Source organism: Brachyistius frenatus, unplaced genomic scaffold (assembly GCF_029030835.1).
Source record: "Brachyistius frenatus isolate BFR_SWC_R1_liver_20210118 unplaced genomic scaffold, ASM2903083v1 Contig_147, whole genome shotgun sequence".
Classification (NCBI taxonomy): Eukaryota; Metazoa; Chordata; class Actinopteri; family Embiotocidae; genus Brachyistius; species Brachyistius frenatus.
In genome coordinates this window covers 603401-625082 of record NW_027210746.1, presented here as the reverse complement: position 1 = coordinate 625082, position 21682 = coordinate 603401, and positions in this window count along the sequence as shown.

The following is a 21682-nucleotide window of genomic DNA, read 5'->3' as shown; positions in this document are numbered from 1 at the left end:
TATATCAAAGTAAATACTGATTTCTTGACTAATTACAAAGCCAGAGTCAGAGCAGGGTTAGCATAGCACATGGTTAGTCTTGCTAAGAATAAACAGGGAAGAGCAGTGTTCATGAATACACCTACCAACGGCTCTGTAGCTTCTTTTCAGGTGAAAGACAGATGTCTAACTTTTACATAAACTGTAGGAAATACAATCAATAATTATACATATACATAATCATGAGCAGAGTCCATTCAATATGAATAAATTGTAACTGGAGGACAAAGAATTAATGAATGCCTGATAATATTGAGCAACATGTTTGTGTATCAGTAGTTTTAAATGTATTTTGTAAACAGCTTTAAGCTTCATAGCCAATGAATTTTACATGCGTGTAAACAGTCAGTTCAAACATGACAGACCTGTTATGAGCCAAGGCATAACTAAATTAATATTCTCTGTAAACTACAATATCACCAATAACCTACAATTAACATTTTACAGCCCATAATCAGGAGTTGCTGAGGTTCCAGATTGTATTTACATGTATCCAGATAATTAAAAGTGGCGAATTTACAGTATATCTACCTAAATAGAAAATAAAACATGAACAGATCTTAACAAAACTCGTAAAAGTAAGTAAAGAGACCTCAAATAAAAAAATGAGACAAAATTAAAAGAGGAAAATGCTCCATTATTACACATCTTTGAGTGGCAAAAGTATGTGAACCTCTTTGATTACCAGCTCATTTTAAAGTTAAATTGGAGTCACGTGTTTTCAATCAACAGGATGACAACCAGATGTGAGTTTCACAACCTTATTGTGGAAATGTATTAGTGATGCTCATCAGTCTGGAAAGGATACAGAACCATCAAAAAAATGTGGACAATCCAGTCAGACAGATTGTGTACACAGCAAATTTAAGCAAAAGTATGACCATTGTTACCCCAAGGAGTGTTCGACCAACAGAGCTCACTCAAGATGTGTAACAGTCCATGAGGTCTCTAAAGATGCCAGGGTAACTTCATTGGCTGATGTTAATGTCCATGAATCCATCACAAGGAAAACACTGGACTACAAAGGTGTGCATGGAAGGAAGTCCAAGGAGGAAACCACTGCTCTCCAAAAAGAGTATTGCTGCACGTCTGTTGTTTGTTAAAGATCAGAAGGAAAAATTAGAAGGCTGTTGGAAAAATGTTTTGTGGACAGATGAGACAAAAATAAAAAAGATGTTCTGGTTGAAATGAGAAGCGTCATGTTTGGAGAAAGGAAAAAACTGGTGTCCAAAATAAGAACCTGATCCCCTCTGTGAAACCCGGCGGTGGTAGTATCATGGTTTGGACCCATATTGCTGAATCAGGGCCAGGACACCTTGCTATTATTAAGGGAACAATGCAATTTGAATTGTAAAGGTAAATTTGAAAGGTAAATGTCAGAACATCTGCCGGTGAACTGAATCTCAAGAGAAAGTGGGTCATGCAGTCAGACAACGACACAAAGCACACAAGTCTTCCTTACAAAGAATGGTTAAGGAAGAATAACGTTAATGCTTTGGAATCACCAAGTCAGAGTCCTGACCTTAATCCAGTAGAAATGAAGTGAGTAGTTAATGTGAGGAACCGACTGTAAGTTCCCACTCAGACCCGATTGTCATTGATTGGTAACAACTGATTCTAGTTTCACTGTAAAATTAGCTGCTAATTGTAGATGTTCACATACTTAGCCACTTACAGATGTGTAATTTTAGTTTATTTTCCTCAATATATAAATGACCAAGTAGCCTATAATATGCTTATCTATTTGGTTCCATTCAGTTCTTGGTTGCAGGAACTGGATAAAACATGCAAGTACTTTGCCGTTCTAAAAACAGACGAGTGATGGATTGCTCATATACTGTACACTAAATTAATATTTAAATTAAAACAACAGCCTTTTGACAGACAGAATTTCTACACTGCATAATGTCCCTACCATTGTAACACTCAGACGCAGCTCTGCCCACATGCTTTTTTCACAGCGCTCAAGCTGAATGAAAGCAAAGAAAAACAACCTGTTCTGTGTGAAGGATAAGCACAAGGGAGAGAATTATTGTGTAACGGGAGTCTGGCCACCAGAGCAGAGTAGAACGTTCACAGTATAGCTGTGTGAACATAGCGCTGCAGTGTGTACACAGTTCAGGCCGTTTGTCAGTGAACAAATGCTGCAACTTATCAAGACACCTGCTGATTGAAGTGAGGGTGGGTTAGCCCTGATGTTAGCAGTAATGCATTCGCCAAACCTGACCAGGCCCAGCTGATGTGGACTAACCTTCCACTTGGACCAGCTATTTTAATTTTAGTGATAATCTCAGTCGCCCCTGAACGGCCAATAGAGAAATGTTTATCTGCCAAGTGCAGTTTGTAACATATGAAATACATAAAAGATGTCATATTATATTAAACTCATCTTCTAGACTTCACTATTTTCTTCAATATGAATAATGTTGATGGCACCTTTAGTTGTTTTTTTTTCTAATGAGATATTATTAAGTTCATAGTGGCTTTTCTAACTATAATTTTTTTGTATGGCACAGTGTATTTTTTAAATATATACAATGCCTATAAAAAGTATTAATGTAAGGATGTGTCACCCTTTTGTTGCTTTTATACATGAAATCATGGTCAATATAATTTGGCTTTTTTAACAAGAATGTGCAAAAAAAACACTCAAAGTGAAAACATATTTTTACAAAATAATGTCAATTAATTAAAACTATATAAGGTAAAGTAAATGATATCATACATATTCAGCCCCTTCAGTCAGTATTTAGTAGATGCACCTTTGGCTGCGGTCACAGCACTGAGTCTGTGTGGATTTGTCTCAATCAGGCCGCCACATCTGGACTCTGACATTTTCCTCCATTCTTCCTTGTAGAACAGCTGAAGCTCCGTCAGGTTGCTCGGGGATCGGCCGTGAACAGCTCTTTTCAAGTCCAGACACAAATTCTCGACTGGATTGAGATCTGGGCTTTGACTTGGCCGCTCCAGAACATTCACCTCGTTGTCTTTGAACCATTTCTGTGTATCTTTTGCTGGATGCTTGGGGTCGTTGTCTCGCTGGAAAATAAATCTTCTTCCAAGTCGTAGTTCTCTTGCAGACTGAGTCAGATTATCCTCCAGGATTTGGCGATATTTTTCTGCATTCATGTTCCCCTCTACCTTTACAAGCCTTAAGGGCCTGCTGCTGAGAAGCCTCCCCAGAGCATGATGCTGCCACCACCATGCTTCACGGTGGAGATGGTGTTTGTGGAGATGTGCAGTGTTTGGTGTTCACCAAACATAGCGTCTAGTCTGAAGGACAAAAAGCTCCGTTTTTGTCTCATCAGACTAACGAACCTTCTTCAACTGACCTTGGAGTCTCCCACATGCCTTTGGACGAATTCCAGGCCAGATTTCATGAGCTCTTTTCAACAGTGGCTTCCTCTTTTCCATCTCCCATACAGCTTCGACTGGTGAAGAACCCGGGCAACAGTTGTTGTATGTCCAGTCTGTCCCATCTGAGCCACTGAAGCTTTCACCTCCTCCAGAGTGGTCATAGGTGTCTTGGTGTTCTCCCTCACCGGTCTTCTTCTCGCCCGGTCACTCAGTTTGTGAGGACGGCAGCTCTAGGTAGATTTAAACAAGAGCCATACTCCTTCCATGTCTTAATGATGGATTTAAATGAACTCTGTGGGCTGTCCAGTGAGTTGGAAATCTTTTTGTAGTCATCTCCCAATTTATACTTTTCAATGATCTTTTCTCTGAGTTGCTTGGAGTGTTCTTTTGTCTTCATGTTGCAGTTGTAGCATGAATACTGATGAACCAGAGACTGGACCTCCCAGACAGGTGTTTTTATACTACAATCACTGGACACACATCATCTGCACTCAGGTGATCTCCATTTCACTAACTGTGACACTGCTGGCATCAACTCGCTGGACCTCTGTTGAATTAGGTCAGTCACTTTAAAGGGGGTGAATATTTATGCAAACACTTATTTTACACTATATATTTTTAATTAATTGACATTAGTTTGTAAAAATCAAATTTTACTTTGACATGAAAGAAGCTTCTTTTGCAAATTCTTGTCAAAAAAGCCAAATTATATTAACCATGATTTCACATATAAAAGCAACAAAAGGGTGAAACATCCAAGGGGGGGTGAATACTTTTTTTATAGGGATTGTATTGTCACGGTAGTAGTTCAAAATTGCTGTTTATAGAGCAGTCATGCATGATTCAAAAGGAGCAGTAATACAAATACATAAATATATCTGTTAACAGATACACTGTAGAGTGTCAAACATCATCTATTATTTGCTCATAATGTGTATGTTAGTGCTGAATTGTTATTTAATACACCCCCTCCAGCTCTATACTCAATATGTTCATGTAACATTTTTGTGTGAAAGTAAATACACATAACATATTTCTGAAAATTGGCTTCCCATACTCATATAGCGCATTCTGACTTTTAGTTTTAGTTTGGAGCAACTTGCCATTCTGCTGCAGCTTCTCACTGAGCTTAAACACCAGACTAGAAAAACACAGACACATCAGACTGTCAACAGAAACTTTTTAAACTACTCCTGCAGCATAATCCAATCCTCTGCTGTCCATCTGTATGCTCGCTGTGTTCCACACTCACATTTTCACCCAGAATATATGGCGAAATGCACCCATCCCATCCAAACTGTGGAGCTTCAGGAAGGAAACCAACACCCACATAACCTTAGAGGTTCACCACAACATGCAAACCCATGGTAATTATCCGGTAAGCTCCAGGAACAAACAGACGCAGCTGCAGTCAGAAAACAGTACAATAATGACCCTCGGTTCAGGCTCAGCTCGAATCCACTCACTTATTTTGCTTTTCCATTCGGAATAAACTATTGGCTAATACCCGGTTCTAGAGTTGGGTGATCGGTCCAATATATTCTCTCTTCTTGATATGGTCATTTACGACATCCCTCATAGAGCAAGTGGCCATACATCAAGTGAAAATAGTCAAAGCTACCAGAATGAGAGTCGCTTTGTTGAGGTCTCGAGGTTACGGACAAAAAAATCTGGGATCAAATATTTCCAAAACCAAGTAGTCAATGACACTTTTACAAGAGCTGTGGGAATCACCTACCCTCAACAACACTTCAGTTCAACAAATAGGCTACTATAAAATCCTCTGAGTGACAATGTCCTCCATGTTGAAATGGGGAGACAACACCTTTCTCAAGAAATCACACCAGTCAACTGAAACAACGTGTCTTATCTAGGAACAGTATGATTTATCGTGCAGCACTGGAGATCTTCCTTACTGATGCAATAACTGTGTAGTTCGTCCACGTGTCTCCTGTCCTCAGATGACATGTTGCCAAAGTGGTGCATACTGTGTGGAGAATTATTGGATGCAATCTCCACCTCCAGGCTAGATTACAGACATGTTAATGACCCCTTATACCTGTAAAAAAACAACAAAAAAAACTCTATAATTTCCTTCCCTCTCACAAAGATTAAGAAGCTAACCACGTTTCTTTGGCAGGCTTTATCTGCGAGACAAGCATACGTACGCGTAGGTTGGGTCCTCATGGGGCGAAGGATGTGGAATCCCACTAGAAGGCGAGCAGGAGGCCGTGGTAAGACCCGGACACCGGGGTCTGGGTATGATGTAGAACAGTCAGAGGGTTGGAAAGCACAGCAGATACCTAACAGCCTGAGGATGAAGCAGGAATACATCCACAGGAACTAAGGAGAAGCATCAAGTCCAACCCTAATACGAGGAATGCTCGGGACCAGGGAAGGCAGCTCGTGACTGGGTATCCAGGCAGGTTGACAGGCGGAGCTGGTTACCAGAAGCTTCAGCAGTGAAGATTGATTTCTGGAAATGAAGGCAGGCAGACTGATGCTCTGGCAGAGTGTTGGCAGAGGACGCCAACTAGGTAATTTCAGCCAATGCTTAGCAAAATCCCAAGTAACAAACACAGTGAACCGTGAGTGGTCAACTCAGGAGCAGTCAGGCCATTGGAATTGCTTGACAGATAAAGCTAAAGGGATCGGTCACAAAAGAGACGGCAAGTTGGCACGCAAGGAGGACAAAAAGGCAGGAACAAACAGGACTATAGATGGCCGGAAAACAATCGTGAAGTGCAAAGACAATCTGGCAAAGCATGAGTGTTGACCAGTTGTGTCATACTAAAGGGACTAATGAGGGAAGTGGAAGCAGGCGAGCAGGAGGGCGGGAAAGATCCAAAATTATGGACCGTTCCAGAGAAATCAGGCAACGACACAGGATGGATGCTAGACTGCAAAACCATCTCCACCTCATGATGTTCATGATGTCACCTGCAGCTGGATCTAGAAACTTGTGTGTTTTCATAGTCTGAAGTATGTGTACACATTTTCACAGCACATCGCATGTTTATATGTAGAGAATGGCATAATAATTGCATGTGTGTGCTTGTTTATGCATCCAGTCACTGTCACTTTTAGCAAAAATTACTCAAAATGGAGGAAAAAGTGCATCTTAAATGCTTTTGTCAGTGGCAGATTAATCCACATTTGGCGCTCTGATGAGTATTTGGGGCAGCAGGACTGCGTCTGTTGGACTGAGTCAAAATAAACTACAGTGTATGTGTTCATAGTCATAAAACATGTCACCCAATACAACACTGTGGCTCATTGGTGTGTTTGAATAGTTATTGGACAACAATGAAACTCTGTGGCACGGAGGAATAAGATGTATTAGGCTTTGACAAACGCTCAGTTTGTAGGAAACACTGTTTTCAGAATATTACCAGACTTATTATTAGACTTATTATTTCAGTTAACTTGTCCAATGACATCCAGTCTTTTGACACTGGTGGAATATAAATCCCTCTGAAATGAATGTAAACATCTTCAAATTAAAACTGAAAGTGTGCTCTTTAACCTCATAGTTAATGTGGCAGTAAAGCTAACACAAAAGATATCGGACCAAGCACTGTATGATTTCACTAGAAGCTAAATCTGAATAGACTTCAGTCACAGTAGAAAATCTTGCTCATGTGAGGTTGTGAGTTAAACCTGGCTATGTTGAGGTGAAATATACAACTCTGTTTCCAAAAAAGTTTAAATTAAAGAACAAAATACAGACTTTCTCTAAATATACTCTCCCATGGTTTTGCCATTAAAGATTGATATCAACCTTTAACTAGTTGTATTTAGAAACTCTGCTCTGCAAGTAAAAATGTGGCTCTGGCTGTGTTTACTCTAAACTACGTTCCAATATGATTTTTGTGGCCAAATAATGCATGATAACATTTAAAGAAATGACATGTTTACATCTTCTTCCAAACACTGTACTGTGCACATCCTCTAAGTATTTTTCAAACAAAGCCCAGTGCTGAATGGAACAAGCCCAGTGCTCCTTGTCAGCCTAGTGGAGCATATCATTTTGAGAAGTTTACTCCTGCAGCCACTTAGCCAACTCTGTAGATAAGGCCCCGGCGTTATCGCAGGCTCGAACCTCTGCTTCAAATTAAGCTAGTGGCCGTAAACAATATGCAAATCAGATCTGACCCGGTGCCAGCCAGCCACTCTGACTCTCACAGCATATTCATGAAGTCTCTTTCAAGGTGACGTGCATTACGATTATGAGTTCAAATCACTCTGCACCGCTCCCCACCACAATTCATTTCTATGGACAGTCACATTCCTGCTGTGATTCATGTTTATATTCCTTTTAGATATTGGAACTGAATAGCTTTATGACTGATAAAGGGGGAATGTATAGGAGGAGGTCTTGTATAAGAGTAGATTGATGTTTGGTCTAAATTGTTAAATGTATTGTATGCAAACTTGGAGGAAAAAACTTTTACAGTATGTTTGGGAAATGAATCAAGACTGTGGGTCCAATATTCGTTATCTGTTTCCCACTAAAGGCAGAAAAAGCTCATGAATGTATTGTTTTCCATCACAGCTGACTATTTCTTTTTAACTGCAGTCTAAATTAGTGTGCACTGCTCTTGTAATTCTACAGTCGGTGTACACAGCTGTGGATAGAGAAGATAAGGACTTGTAATACCAGCTCTAAAGCGAAACATTATTATTTTCATTTACATGTCAGGGATGCCACTTAGGATTTTTGATGTCCGTATTATAATTTTGTTTCATACAGAAACATTCACATAGTAACTTTACCCTCTCATACATCCAGCTTTGTGTTGTCTGAAGACAAACAGATGCACAACTTGGTGTCAATCCAATCCAGCAGCTCAAAGAACATAATTCCTCTTCTTCGAAGGAGGCTTTTATTTGAAACATCTGCAGAAAGGGCTGAGTTTCATTAACAATTTGAATCAATAAGTGAATTCCAGTGACAGTTTTTAAATACCAGCTTTAATTTGAGAATTCACAGTATGTTCAAATATTAATGATGACAATTTGCTTCTCGCTAACTCAGCTGCGATACATTAACAGGTGCCGTTTGGACATGATCCCTCACACATAAGATAAATAAATACAAATAAAAAATGTGGATAACCAGTGACAGTAATAAAAGCAACACATTATATTTCCTTAGTTTTTGTTTTGTAATAAACGTATTAATGACCTTCAAGAAGGAGTAAACGTTTGCTACAAGCCAGACAGAACAGAGGCTTTCTTCCATTTCATATGGACGTTTTTCTTGATCACCACATCATCGTTCTCCACATATATTAGATCTTAACCCCACAGACACACAGCTGTAGACACATGTACCACTCCACAGACTGTATGTTTGTTCAAAGGGACTTCTTTCCTTCCGAAGAGCAGTTTCATAGCCCTCGAAAAAACGTTGTCGAGCTAATAGCTTATTGGAAAGTGTGCCGCTGACAACAATAAGGGGTGGTCACCTGTGCATGGGATAGTTTTGGCTCTGCACGTGTATATGTGGTGTGTACGTAAACGCATGATTTGTTATTTTCCACACAATATTCCAAACAGCAGCATGTGGTGGAATTGGCTGAGAGCTCCTTATAAGTGCCTGTGTTAGCGGAAAGATGGCTGGAGGATGGTATATGGTGGGGTAACAGTTGGTGCTGCTGGTGTGTGTGTGTGTGTGTGTGTGTGTGTGTGTGTGTGTGTGTGTGTGTGTGTGTGTGTGTGTGTGTGTGTGTGTGTGTGTGTGTGTGTGTGTGTGTGTGTGTGTGTGTGTGTGTGTGTGTGTGTGTGTGTGCGCTGTAGTAGTTGAGGGCTGGTTTGGTTGAGTGTGCTAATGAGAGAACCTGCCTCCAGAGTGTGTTCACTAACAGTGGGCTGTGTTGACCATAATCAGGACCAGACAGAGGGAGATAATCAGATGGAGGGGATCTGCTTGAGTAAAGACGGCAGCGTGCAGCCGAGCGCAGGCGATCCATTAAAGGGTTAGACTGATGAGGCAGATATTGATCTTTGATTAACCCTTTGAACACACATGTATTCCTCACACTTTCACACTTCACAAGTAAACGCCTAAACCTAGTATACAGCTGAACTGTGTGTGAAATGGTGGAGGACTTTTGATTTGAAATAAAGGCCTTTAATGTGAAACAGAGTCATTAAGATGCAGCATCCAGCTGACCAACGGTGTAAATTTATCAATCGTTCCGTCCCTCGTTTATTTTCGACTTCGTCTGACTTCGTCTGACTTCACCTGACCCGGTGGTCAACGTGACCTCCAAACAAGTCTTCTCCTTCTGCTAACAATGACTCAGGGTCATGGTGAAAGTCCTGAAGAGAGTTGTTTTGGCTCACTTCGGATGACCACCTCCCAGGACTCTGCAGTTTGCTTCCTGCCCTGAGGTTGCAGTTGAAGATGCTGTAATCTACCTGCTTCAGCGAGCCCAGCCTCATGTTGACAAACCTGGAAACACTGTGAGGATCATGTTCATGAGGATCTTCTATTTATCAATCTATCTTACTCTACTGCTTCTACCACAGTTTGTTGATGCCTTTCTCACAATCACAATGAACTTACAGTAGCAGTTATTCCACTAAATTGTGACCTTTCAGGTCTTGCAAAGAAGTCCATCTTGTGTGATGGTTCAATCTTTGTGCTTAATAGCTTTCTACAAAGAAACTTATCTTATCTGGTTCTAAAAACAATATGTCAAACCTGACATTTATTGTCATAGAATTTTTGTAAATATCTGAATCAGCTTTCACATATACTGTACATTCATATACACACACATGCACATGTATTCACACAGAAGACCCTTTTATCTCCTGTAGCCCTTCATAATGGAGTCAAGGGAACAAACGTTGAAGGAGCTTCAATCCTCCTGTTGTCTTCCAGCAGCGCACAAAAGTCAAAACTATGGCTGCGCTGAGGTCTTGTGCCAAAGCTGTCTCGTCTCTCCAAGGATGTGACCAGCCATCATGCCTGTAGGCCTCAACTTCGACTTCATATAGATTATTCATGAAAGGGAAAAAAAAAACCAGAGCAGGGCAGTGAGGACGGTATATATATGTACAGCCAAATACCTCCAGAGAGTAAAGAGAAGGCTGCTCAATGGAAGGAGTAACATCCAAGCCAGCAGCTGGAACAGTAAGGAGGCCACAGGAGGAGATACATGCCACTGATTTCAAGACATGAAAAGTCCTCACAGTGCACGGAGGGTTCCAGAACATTGACGCTCCACAGGCAACGGGAATTGGGAGAGGAGGACGAGAGGAACCTGATTTTGTTTCGACAAACAGTTCTCTGCAAATGTTTTGTTAGATGTATAGACTCTTATCTTTTGGGCAATTCCATCAGAGAGGAATCTGATAGATCCTAAATTAATTCTGGGGCTTGAGAACAAGCCCAAACATATAAAGAGACGTGTAAACACACCATTAGAGTAATTAAATGGACTGAAGATAAATGCGTGGACGAGTTTTTTTCAAAATCCTGCTGAGACACAAGTCCTTCAATACCCGAAATGTCCTGATATTTAAGAGGAATAAAGCTTAGGATAAAGAAATCTTTTGAGGATGCAGAACAGGGATCTTCCGACTGGAACAGGAAAACCAACATTTTCATTGTAATTGCCTCTCTTATTAGAAAATTGCAATTACCCTTTTTCCTGTTAGCACTGTAGGTATGCTGACAGTGATCCTGTTTTAAGACCGAACTAGGTTTGTTGTAATATTTTGTCCACAAAAAAATATAACACAGAAGAATGAAAGAAAAAAGTACCAAGCTTTGATTCACGAGGATCCGGAGATCCAGGAGGTCATTGGGTTTGAATTATTACCAATCACAGTACTGTAGATGTTGTTGGTGTATCGCTCCAGTTGTCCTCTGCTGCATTGTTACTCAGCACCACTCAGTCATGTGAAAGAGCTGCCGGGTCTCATTGCGTTCACCACTGGGCGATCGTTGCTGAGCCTTGCTGAAGGGAACTCACATTGTTATTGTTGAGCAATAGGAGCAACATGGAACCACACATATTGACTTCTAGTTTCCATTGTTGATTGTGAAGGGCAACACATCTGTCTGTGATGACACCCAAAGGTGTTGTGCTGCCGGAGCGCACTGCAACGATGCTCCAAGTGAGAAATAATGTTTTTTTGATCTGGTTGAAATTAATTTACACGTTTTAAATGTTTGAAGAGAGAAAGAAGGCCAATAAAACAAATGAAATGGTCAAATGTAATATAATTAAATTTAAGAGGTATTAATTGATTCATGACATCAATTTAAAGCCCCGTTATGATCGGCTGTCAAAGTTACTGCATTCCACGATTAAACAAACTGAACACTTGTGGCCTGATTTCCTAAAAGGTGTTAAGTCACGTGCAAACTTCACACCACCCGCAAAAAAAATGTCCCAACTGATCTACTAACAGCGAGGATTGAGTCTTTCAAATGTGCAATTTAACACACGTTTAACACACGTCCATTTTGCATGTTTGCCCCAAATACATACGTAATATTTGGCGTTTCTACTTGAACATGCAAAATACTGGGAGGAGAAATGCAAACGGATAAATTTAGCACCCACGGTGATATTTACTAAACCTGACAGTTAAAATAGGAGAAGTGATTGTGTGTATTTTAGTACGACTGAAGGTATTAATCAGATGAACATCAGGAGAGACGGTTGCTCTTATTGTGGTGAGAAGAGAAGAAGACGCAGGAAACCAACCATGAGCTGTCCAAGGTCCTGAATATGTCCCGCAGAATTCACAGGTACCTTCATGAACTGAATGAAACCAAGTCAGCTTCTCATCACAGAAACATCTGGACCTGCTGCTCAGCTATTATTCCAAAGCAGTCAATTAGTTAGAAACTGCTTAATTTCTTTAAAAAGGATTTTATTGTGAAACATTTGCAGGAACGTGTTGTGACTGAAATTGGACAATTACAGTTTAGATGAACAACCGTTGAAAATATAATTATTTTGATGACCTTATTAAATTAAAGCAATGGAAAATTGACATTACTGCCTTTCCACCGTAGGACCAGCGGATCCACCTTAGAAATGAGCCGTCCACACGCCCATGTTTGCGCTCTTGCATGCGCCTGTGCTCATGCACGTGCAGAACATGCGTGCTCCAGTTCTTCAACAAATAGCACTGCACCCCTGACGACACCATACATCATTGCATCTCTTCAATGAAACCGTGCTGGACTTAATGGTGATAAGAATACTACGGAACACACCGGCAGCTTTACGGCATCATTATGTTGGAAATACAGCAAAGCATCTGTAAAACCACACAGTCATGTCATTTCTCACCAAACATCTCCCCCGTTTCTCTACCAGCCACAGTTTAGTTCTTTTTTTTGTTTCCTCTAAATGTCACTTTTCTCAGCAGGCTCACATTGTGTCTCATTGTGTCTGTCACTGTTTATTCAGACCAACTCTCCTCTTTTTTTTTCCCTTTCCCTATGCTTCTATTTTCCAGAGTGCAGTACTTAGCTATGTTGATCAATGAGAATGAGCCATAAATCTAAATGGAAATGCAGCCATTGCCTTTTAGTCTGTAAGTGGATGTATTTCCCCAGGTCTCTAAAAGAACAGCCAGGTGAATTATAGGATCCACTGGGCTGTGTTGGTGTGGGAGAGCTGCCTCGCATACTGAGCAGGCTGAAAAATATCCCACAGCTCCTGGACGTAGCATCACTTGCATTGGTAAGTGGACACACACACACGAGAGGCAGATATGACAGCCAGATAATTAACATTTGGCATTGTAAGCAGGCTAAATTTAAAACTTGTACGAGCAGCTGAAGTTTAGCTGACAAAAAAAACGAATTTATGTTGATTTTGATCTGATTTTTGGCCTGTTCAGACACAATCAGGACGAAACAGTAGATTTACAGCTGAGATCACATCCTGTGCAGCAGTGATTCATAACACGGTGCCGCTGTGTGCCGTGCTGTCGGCAAAGATGTTATTCAACAGGACAAGATTTAATTGATCTACTTTGTCCCTCCATCCCGCCACCTCCTGCTGCTGCTGTAAGGGAGGGCCAGATAATTAGGATGTATAGTACGTATAACTGTGAACTCAGTGAATGCAGATGCTAACACCTGGGCCAGCCCGTGCAACCACAGTGGAAAACACAGTGCAGCTGATGTGATGAGCAAAGGGAGGACGGAGACTTCCTGTCAGAGTGAAGAGTTGAGAAAGTTCAGCTGCAGCTTTGTGTTTTGAGCAGGTGTCCCAGATGAAAGGTGTCAGCTTTCTCTGGTTTTATGCTTTAGTGACCCCAAACTGCAACACCCAGACTTCAGCAGGTAACGCACTCCAGGGCACAACAACATGCTAAATGAATGTTGCACAGCCCAAAGCTTCTGCATTCACATACTTGCATGGAGCATGTTTAGGTCCTGTGTGATGGTGGTAAACGACAAATGATCGACTTCACTCTTATTCTTGATAGTATTGTTTTGCGATTTATACATCCATCACTAGACTTCCACCTTTGACAAAGAAAATGGTTGAATTTAATGTTTTGAATTTGCATTCATTATTGAAATAAAATAAGGTAAATTGTAATAGCTATTTAAAGTTGACATTTTTTTTTTGCGTTTATTACAAAACTGTATGTCAGTTGCTAGATCTTATGTATTTGTAGTGACATCACTCTTAATGTTCCACATCGGTGAGGTGAGGAGAGGATGGAAGAGGAAGTGAAGATTAAACAGGCAGGATCTTAAATAGAAACCTCAGTGCAAGTCTTTTTTTTCTCTCTATTACAGCAGATGGTGCGTTTGGGACTCCGCTGTTCATTTATTATTTTAAGTGGTGTGCAAACATCACCTCCATCATCATCATGCGTGCAGCGAGAAGAGCACCTCTCTGTCTGCGTTATTTCCCAAACTCACTGTCAGCACAGTGACGGTCTGGGACGCCACAGCTGATGTGTCTCTGCTCTCTGAGTGGTGATCAGGCTGAACAGAGGGTGATAATTTGATTACATCAGCCAAATGCTCACAAGTCATTAGTGCGCAGTGGCTATCAGATGGTGGCACTCCTCCAACATCACAACACTGACCTGAGCGGCGGTCAGCAGTGAGGGAGCGGAGGGGAGGAGAGTCTGGGAGACCCATGTGTGCACCATGTTATTATATGTTGCTCCGTATTCAGGCTGGTCATGTCAATATTAACAAGTCCTATATGCTTCATACTCATATTCCAGTTTAAAATTCAACCGCCGTTCTGAATTTATCAGTGTCTGCCAAACAATTTAGAGATTTAGGAAAGGAAAGAAGAAACACATTTGCTGTGAAACAATATATTTTTGGGGAGATGTTTTCCTTTTCCCTGTTGAATTGCTGAATGTTTTTTCACCATTTTAGGCCTCTAAAAAAAAAATCATTAAAATAGAAAACCAGGATAGGAGAAATTGACTTTCTGCCTGAAGAGTTTACAGCTCATAAAAATCCACTCAGTTGTGGGTTCACTAGCTCAAACTAATTCTGTCAGACTACACAATATCAGCCCGATAATATCCGAATTTGACAGAAAACGGAAATGAGCACGGGTGTGACAGATGCTCATTTCATCCGGTGTCATCGTGGAGGACAACTGCCGAACAATCTGAGAAACCTTTCTCCACCTGGGCAGCTGAAATGAAATGATCTGATTCATAACAAACACTAAACCCTCATCATTAGGTCCATCTTCATTCAGAGTTGTTGTCAACAAAACCCTCCAATATCAAAGAAAGTGCTGCCCTGAGCGAAGCCTGGAGCTGCGGTCCCATTAATGGCACAGTAAATACTATAAAACTGTCATAATGCAGCCAGTATAACAGTGTGAATAGAGCTTAAGTATTTGAGGGTTAACCACAGATGACCCATTAAGAAGGCACAATTATTGCATAGTGTGATCCACGAGTTGAGTCGATCGGAGGTTATACCATTCATTGAAACTGTTTCAGAGCTTTTTAACCAACTGTATGACCTAACTCAAGGCTTCAGTTGCAGCACTGTTTAATCTATTGCAGAATGCTAAGAGTTTTCGTCCTTTTCCTTTTCAGTTTCTTGATTTTTATGCACCACTACATCTGTCTATATAAAAAGTTACATGGCAGTAAATCTGATTGGGATTCTCGTGTTTTGTCTACCATTGCTGATATAAATGGAGTGGACAAATGTATTCAACATTTGATAAATGGTCACAAACGAAGAGGAATCTCTGTTCCCTTTAATGCCTTTTCTGTTGTTATTTAAGGCTCTAAGACATTAGTTGAGTTCCTGAGTGGACTAAATGTTTTCCATCCTCTGGTCGTCTCTGTTGTAACAGTGCATCAGTAGATTGGATGGATTCTTTTTTTTTCTCCTGTGTTATTTTTTCTAGCCAGTCGAGGGTTGTGATCAGGAAGTAGTGATCTCAGTGGGTGTGCTGGGACTAGTTGTGTTCTGGCAAAACAGAATAACCTATAAAAGCATTTGCAGACTAATGCGCTGAAGAAAATATCCAATAAACGTTCCAAAAACAAATCCTCCTGGACGGTCGCTTTTGTTCAGAAACAGGATATCTGCCACCAGCTCAGCAGTTAGCCAGGTAGTTGTTGATCAGGTGCTGGATTCAGCGAAGGCATGTGACTGTTCAATAATCACTGCGAATGTGATTATTTTATCACACCTCCTCAGAGTTTAGTCAGTGGAAGCTGAGCCATTTGATTGGTTAAACAGTCTGTCTGTGAAGCTTTTCTATTGGCTTACACGTTTAGATGATGACAAAGGTTGTGTACAAAATCCCCTCCTACCATGTACAGCCCATCGATGAGCACTGCAGGTGCAACAGGGTTAATAAATTAGTCGCATAGAGTCAGGAGGCAATAGTGAGTTCCACTATATGGTGGGGTGCACTCCCAGCAAAATAAACTACCATTTTAATATAAACCGTTAGACCCTCTCAGGACACAATATCCAGGATGTTATGTTGGTTAAAAAATATACTCGAAAGCTGAGTGATAATTATTATCACTAATTATACAGTTCCTCTGGCAAGTATGTGTATTCATATTCCTAAAATGAAAGAAGATGAGGAAAACAATAATTATGTTATAATTTTCAGGGATTTATATCAACTATAGGTCAAATTCTGGTTGGATTCAACTTACAAATATCTCATGGCAGGCCAAGAACTTGTATAACTCAATGGTAGCAAACAGCAATAACCTGTGCTGAGTTGAGGGTTTGATTCTCATCCTTTCTGAAAATTGTTTCCAGTCCTCACGTTATCACGTTATCTTCATACTAAAAGTCCTCGATTGAACAGCCAGTATTTCCTCACAACGATATCTGAGCTTCTCTGCTGTGACGCCCCTCCCGATATCTTGGAGGGCAAATTGGCTGACACGAGAGAGTCGTCAGCTGATGCCGTTCAGCTGGACCTTCCAGGCTATAAAAGCTGGTGTGATTAGTCTGACTCTCTCGTCCTTTGGCATCAGCATTGTTTAGGGTTTTTTTTAGGGTCATTTTCACACTCCATTCTTGGTTAGTGTTATTTTTTGGGTTTTTTTTAAGTGTGGACTTCCTACTTGTCACATTCTCAGAGCCAGTTTGTGACAAATTGGGGCTCGTCTATCTGTGAATTCCTGTTGATCAGGTTAAAGCTAACCTCGGTGTGAAGTTGTTGTGAATGACCAACTTGATTTGTGATTTAAAAGTGCTAAATTCAGTAGAGCTGGACATAACTTTGGGGTTTAGCAAAGCTTTCTGGGATTAACACGCGATGACATTTGTTGATTAGACTGATTACTTTTCTTTTATTGAGTTAGTTTGTTGTTGATGTTTGAGGAACCCATTTTGTTTGGTTTGCAAACCCATTTGTCTAAAACTTAAAATGCATATCTTTTGGGTGTGAATAGCCCCATTTCATTTGGACTGAGCCAGGCATTATGTATGTTGTATATCCACTGTGGTTTCTCACTACATGGAAATAAGTGCATTTCTCTAAATGTGAAATTTACAGGAAAAGTACTTGGTTAGTTGTTTTCTGCAGTGCACCAAGTATGACGGGTGCTTCACTTACAATGCGAGTAGCTTCTGTCACACTAAATAAGGTGTAGCAAACGTTACCTGCAACCAGCCTCATAAATCCGTCTGAGAATTTGTTTGCTGTGAGAACCACCAAAACATTGAAGCCAAAGGATCTCTATCACATCATCATGTTCACCACAGACACACGTCTACCTGGACTGTAATAAAAAATGAAGTGCTCCAGGTGGGACATTGGCCAGACTCATTAAAATCTAAGATGGAGCCCACAGCCGTTGTCGTGGTTACCCTGTGCTTTGGGAGACGATTGGCATGGATTGGTCTGAGTGAGTTTTCAATGATCTACTGATTTTTATTTTTAATGGGTCTGTTTTAACTGTGTTCAGTTTAGTGTCAATTTCCAACACGCCTGTTGATTTGTAGCAGAAACTGTGCAATGATTAATTTCTGTGGTGATTTAGCAACAGTTAACCAGCAGCTCTGCCATGTGTAATTGTGGCTTGACGGTGCACAACATCACTCGAGTTAGCAAGAGCAGATGGAACAGATACCTGCTGCCTTCAGACGGCTGGCAAGAGACTCAGCAGAGTAAATCAAAGGCCTTCACTACAAGCTACCAAACTGTTGATGATTACAGAGCTCGGAGATTCTCTCATTAATCTTTATTGTGTTGCTCTGGCCTCAATCATAAATACATGTCTTGCAAGGGTTCGGGTTAGGTTTGTGTGATTTTAGAGATTGTATGAGTGTGCCCTCTAAATAATGCAGTCACAGTATTATGAACATGCTTGCAGTGGGCTGCTGGCTCGCTCTGAGCATAACAAAAAAAAAAATCCTTCTTGGCACCAGCTGTTGCAGTGCGCTACTGATTTGGCATCACCACCATCTACTGCACCTCTCCAGCCCCGTGGAGGAATTTATCCGAGTATGCGCCAGAAAAATAGCAGTTTTCTGCTGCGGCACAGCATTTCATGCTGTGTACCAACACAAACATACGGCCCTTTAATGGCTGGATCGCAGATGTGGTGAAGATAGTGAGCCGTCATTATACTGTGGTTCATTCACTTTTTCTCCTGTGTCATCGTTAAAATAAAGTTTCAACACATAACATGATGTAGACAGCTGATTTCCAGGTCCGATACTGAGCATAATTCATGCTCCTCAGAGGATGAACCACTCTACATTTGAAACATGGTAATGGTTATTAATCCCACTTTACATTTTACTGCACTAATAAAACTCAAAGACAATCAAAATCATCAGCATCAATGGTTTCATCCACAAATTAATATATATATATATATATATATATATATGTCCAGGCTCAAGGCCAAACAATAAGATAAGTGTCTTCAAAACATGTTGGCGTGGAAAACTTTTAAGTGACAGGAAAACTTTTCAGCCACACAAAGTCTCCTGTTAGCATTTAATAAACAGTTTATGTGGTTTCCATTTAATTGTAAAATTGTTGAATGTGATCAGCATACACAGCATGGTGGTGTGTGGTGCAATCAGTTTCACTTTAAAGAGAAATTATACAATGCACGGCATAAATAAGTGCTTTATACACTGGTTCAAGGTTTTGGCTGTTTTCAGAACTCCCACAAAGTAGACGCGGAGCTTTAAGGTGGACTGAGGCAGGTTTCATGGCAGCCTTTCTGTTCTTCAGTAAAATCCTCCCACACCACAACAGACTGATGATGAAGCTTCAAAATGTATCCTTGTCCTCTCTGAGTTAGACAGAACTCACCGGCCAATATCTGGTTTTTTTTTATAAAGTCTGACAGTGTCAGCAAGCCAACGCACCAGTTAGTGAGCTAAATGGAAAGCTCTTCACTTCAGGAGCTGCTTACATCGCTGTGTCCTCTTAATCCCTACTGACGGAGGTCATTGCCGTACTGATTCCTATGTAGAATCGCCACAAAAAGCCCCGTCTCTGAGCCTAATGGGGTGCAGATGTGGATGCACCACCCACACAACAACAGGCAGGGAGCTGTGTGGTGAAAACGACAGAAGCAATGAGAGAGAACGAAGGCAATTGGGAGGTGGCAGTGAGAGAAACAAAATAAAAGGGGACCCAGAGGAGAGGGAGAATGAGGAAGTGGGTGGGATATGTAGAAATAGAGGTGAAGGCAAGAAGAAAGTGTTAGTGCAGGAATAAGAATGAAGAGGATAAATCGAGAGAAAATGAAAAAAGAGGGAGAGGAGCAGACAGTGGAAGTGGTAATTGGTGGATCCAGACAGCCGGGGTCTGAGGAGAGGCTTACTGGCTTGTCAGAGGCTCCTCGGGGTGCTGGAGGCCCCTCAGAGGACAGCTCACATTCTGCCGCCGCTTCGTGGATGGCCGGGCCTCAACCTACCAAAAAGGGCTCTCAATTAGGAGAGGTGGAGATGAAAAAAACCTGCAAGCCGACGGGGGCTTTTACTGTGGAGCTTGAGGGAGACGGACAGAAACTGTTTACTGCAACTAGAGTCGCTGCCTTTGGTATGTAAATAGCCTTCTGTTCTCCATCCCTGACCCCATCCTCTGGCACACACAGAAACACACACTTCAAATCCATCGCGCTGCATTCTCTCCCTGCCTCCGCCACCTCCAAGGGGTGTCCAATTTACATTGTTGCATGGGGTGTTAAACATTTCAGAGTACATGCACACGCAGATAAGCATGTGAGGTGGAAAAGGCTGAGTTTTCACACATTGCCTGTTTCTCAGGCTTTTCCCAGCCAAGCCATGAAATGGGATATTGTGTTGTGCCAAACTCTCTCTCCACGTGTGTGTGTGTGTGTGTGTGTGTGTGTGTGTGTGTGTGTGTGTGTGTGTGTGTGTGTGTGTGTGTGTGTGTGTGTGTGTGTGTGTGTGTGTGTGTGTGTGTGTGTGTGTGTGTGTGTGTGTGTGTGTGTGTGTGCCTGCATCTAGATGGGGACTGTGTAACACAGTCTTGTGATTTCACATCCAAATCTGTGAATGTGCCTCGGAGGGTCTGTGTGAAAATGTATCAATTCAATTTTTACCCTAAATTCAGCGTTCACAACCATCGTCATAGGATGTTAATATTATTAGTGTGTCATGTGTCGACTCCCCCGACATCCCCGACTCCAACTGTGTGCTCGGTAATGACTGTGACCTTTCATGTCTATATGAAAGAACAGAAGTCTGCTGGAGGAACCCATGACTCCCTCACTCACATGGTCTGTTGTCATATAATTAGGGGGGAATTGGATTGTTCAATTTAATAACCTCATTATTGCCGGATTCACTGTGCTCCATTATGAACGGCTACTTGGCCAACAAAGCCGAAATACAATATAGCAAAGACCAGAACATAACTTTGTGGTATGTTAATGTAAATAGTGGTGGGTTGGTGTATCGGTTCATATGAGACATGCCTAAAGAGACATAAAGGTCTCCATAAAAAGCTTTTTCACATGGTAATGCCCCATGGAGAACATGACTTATAGTCTTTGGAAAATACTGCATACAATTTGATTGTGACTCTCAGGAGAAATAAGGAAAATGGTGAACTGTGTCTGTTTCTTTTTCTTTTTCCATCTACACATAAATCCCTGTTTGATGAAATATACATGTGTACTTGTGTGTTCAATCAATGGCCTCAACCCTCCCTCGGTTTCTCAAGCTCCCTGTTAAATCCAAAATATTATAAAAATAACATGGGTTACATACTGTAACCCCATGTTCTATGAGTATAGGCTCCACCCTTCACACATGGGTGAGGGATGAACCCAACAGGTAGAGCTCTGAGAGGGCGGAGCCTAAACAAAATTGAACATGTAAAACCTCTGTAAAACGTCAAATCGTCGGTTTATTAAATTACAAATTAAGCCAATAAAACCTAATGAGGCATGAACCAATTAAAACATATTGGAAACGATAGCAGTATGTAGCTGAGCTCAGAGCAGCAGTACATCAGCTTCATCACATCATTCAAAACGTTTCTCACAGCTTAGACGGATAAAATATCATTCTAGTTGTAATGAGTGTGAAATTGTGAATTCATCCCACTTGACAAACAGAACTGCTGAAGTGTCAGCAAGCAGCGTCAGTTTTAGCACACAAGTAAATCAAATCCTTTTTGTTTGTTGTTGTTTTTTAACAACTGAAAATTAGCTGCTTAGCATTTTTTTATCTGGATTCACTTGTTACCAAACTCCTACAAATATGTAAACACTCAAAATAGCTAAATTCAACTATGTACAAGCTGCTCTTGACATGTTTGCTGAC